We start from the raw sequence: 2,938 nt of genomic DNA on the forward strand, positions 1-2,938 counted from the left end.
GTAAAGAACTACACGGAGTCACTTAGTCCTTTAAATGAATTCAAATGAGCTACCCTTTCCAGAATTCTTGAATATTATAGAAGGCAGGAAGGGAGCCATAAAGCTTTAATGTGTGTGAATGACATTTACGTATTTATTTTTAAAATGCAGAATAGGAGGACAAATTATATATGAGTCACTAGTTAACAAACATTATTTTGAATACTGAGGTAAGGAAGGGTTGCACAAAAAGACGCAGATGCACTTATTTAAAAAAAAATCAAATCTATTGGCTTATTAGATGGATATATCAGAAAAATTCTACAGACATGGTATGTTTTAGTTTACTAAGGCATTTGCAAAGTTTTTACAATTGATGGAAGCACAAAAAATCATAGAGCAATTATGATTTTTCAATTCTGTCTTGGTACTAATAATATTACCAAATAGCTTTGATTAATATGCCAATATAATTGGGTGACTCTAATAGTGTTTTAGAAAATTTATTCTTAGCTCTGTTAAGTCAAATGTTTTATTGATTACATGAATGAAGATAGAAGTTATGCTTTAAAAATGTTATAGGTTATTCAGAACAATTGGCTTCCAAAAATATTATAGGTTAGATAAAGCCAGGAAGAATTAATAACTTTTTAGATGACAAGAATCAAATTTCATGTATCTGGAGTTAGTACTATGATAAATATGGGCAAAATTCAGATTTTTATACTTTCGTTCATTTAGTCAGTGCACGTAATCAAGATGGGGAGAACTGGTTAAACAGTAATGCATATTAAAGAGACAGTGATTCTGAACTATAGTGGAGTCATTCACTCCTGAAATAATGGAAGTTATGTGTTTTCTATCCTACAACATACACATATTCATATTCACATTACATACCTGGGGAATCACAGATTCCCTGGATGTCACATCCGTGTATACCATCAATTTTATGAATCCAATATTAAGAATCTTTTTATGAGTGCCTTTCTGTGGTGCTCTAAAATACAAAAACATGCTTGAACCTCTGTAACATACGTACAATATCCAGAATAAAAGGATTACTGGACTTGCTGTACAGATTGCACATACAGCACTACACTTAATTCTGGGTCAAATTCAGGGATCATGAAATGGAGACAAAGCAATTTAGACTGGTGAATGGTCAGAGAATCATATTGTATGATTCTCTTCTGAGGAATTTTATGCCTAGAAAAGAGACCCCCAGGATTCCAGAATTGTCTTTAAAATATTGAAGCGTTGTAAGTTGGAAAGAGTACAATTGTCATCCAAAATATGGTGGGAAAAAAGGCCAAAGACAGAAATTTTAGGAATTTCTGGGAAGGCAGATTTTTCTATCTATTGTATAAGGAACATACACATAATATTAAATACATGCATAAGACAGAATGGGATGCTTCGTGAAGTAGTGAGCTCTCTGTCAGTGGAAGTATTCATGTAAAGGCTGTATAATCTCCTGAGTGAAGTGTTGCAGAACGGATACCGATAGAAGGAGAAGGCAGTACTATGTGATCTTCAGTGCATCCTTTGAATTTAAGATTCTATGATCTGATTATGTTTCAAAGAATATTAAATGACTACAAATCCTATAATTATTTTGTTAAACAATAAGCAATAACCCTGTATGGACACCTATTATTGGATGTTTCTGAGTGTGCCTTAATTGATATCTGTTGGCCTCAAATTATTGTCATTTCAATTTCTGAAATAATATTTTGAACATGATGGTTATTTTCTAATCCAGGTGCACATATAAAATTTCACATTTAAAAAGTGTCTTAAAGGGTTTTTGAAAATGATTGGAGAAAAGGAGAATGAGAGAAATTTATATGGAAGTTTCTTTTGTATTGTAACTACACATTGATAAAATAAGAAATAAACTTCAATCTTTCTTTTTCTGCTTTCATGAATTTTTATAAAGGCCTTTAAGTCAATACAGCCTGTGTTTTGTGTGATACAGACATAAGTTTTAAAACTCATTAAAGTATTTTTAATGTTGAGTTGGACTTTATGTTTATATTTGGAAGCTGTATTTATCTTAATATCACAGCAATGTACTTAAGGGAAATACAGTTTCTTCAATCACCTTCTCTTGTTTTTCTGAAGAGAAGTGTGGTAACATAAAAGTACCTAGAAAACTAAAGCTTTCCTTTTGAAGAAAAGTGTTTCAAAAATTAAGGTCCTGAGTTAAGAGAATGGATGACTTAACATTTTATAACTCTGAGAAATACTTTCCAAATTCTCTTATATTCCTACCTCTCTCATTGCCAAGCTAAATGATTTTAAGATATTTTCCTCACAAATTTATTTTAAAAGGAAAGCTTTTTTACTATTTTGAGAAATGTCAAATAATTATAGAAATTTCCAAACAAATTGTGCCAGACCTTACAGCAATTGCATATTTTATTCATTTTTCTGTTTATAAACATCATTTTAAGCTATTATAGTAGATGGTGAAATGCATAATGTCTTTACCATTGGGATACTTGAGAAAATGGTGACGTTTTTGAAAATGCTCTTAGTAAACAGGGATGGATACAAGCCATTGGGAAAATTGATTTTTTAAATTTTCATTTTACACTAATTTTCAGGGTAATTTTAAAAATAAAAAAATTGTTTTACTCTTAATTTGTTTGACTATTTTGCAGTATTTTGTCTTTCGAATTTAGCATTGCTGCAACCAAGGAATAAATAGAAACTTTTGTCTTTAATGTTAAAACTGTCTTTACAGATTTGTTTTGTTTTGTTTTGTTTTGTTTTTTTCTGCTCTACCTTACTAGGTTGGGAGAAAGATTTGAGATTTGGAGAGATTGAGGGTGATGGACGTTATGTTGCACTGTGAGCCAAAGAGCTTCAGTTAAAGTTCATAGGCTATCCAGAAACCTGTGAGTCCTAAGAATTCAGAGTGAGATTCAGTCCAAATTCATAATGTGAGGAC

The 2,938-nt window shown here is 31.2% G+C and overlaps 1 protein-coding gene across 1 annotated transcript in view; it reads left to right on the top strand.

The window, feature by feature from the left end:
- The window catches only part of ERBB4 (erb-b2 receptor tyrosine kinase 4), a gene marked incomplete at its 5' end in the record, with an annotated part of 620,722 nt that overhangs the window by 430,017 nt on the left and 187,767 nt on the right, over positions 1-2,938 (top strand). The window lies entirely within an intron of this gene.

This window comes from Mandrillus leucophaeus, unplaced genomic scaffold (genome assembly GCF_000951045.1).
Source record: "Mandrillus leucophaeus isolate KB7577 unplaced genomic scaffold, Mleu.le_1.0 Scaffold1079, whole genome shotgun sequence".
NCBI classification, from domain to species: domain Eukaryota; kingdom Metazoa; phylum Chordata; class Mammalia; order Primates; family Cercopithecidae; genus Mandrillus; species Mandrillus leucophaeus.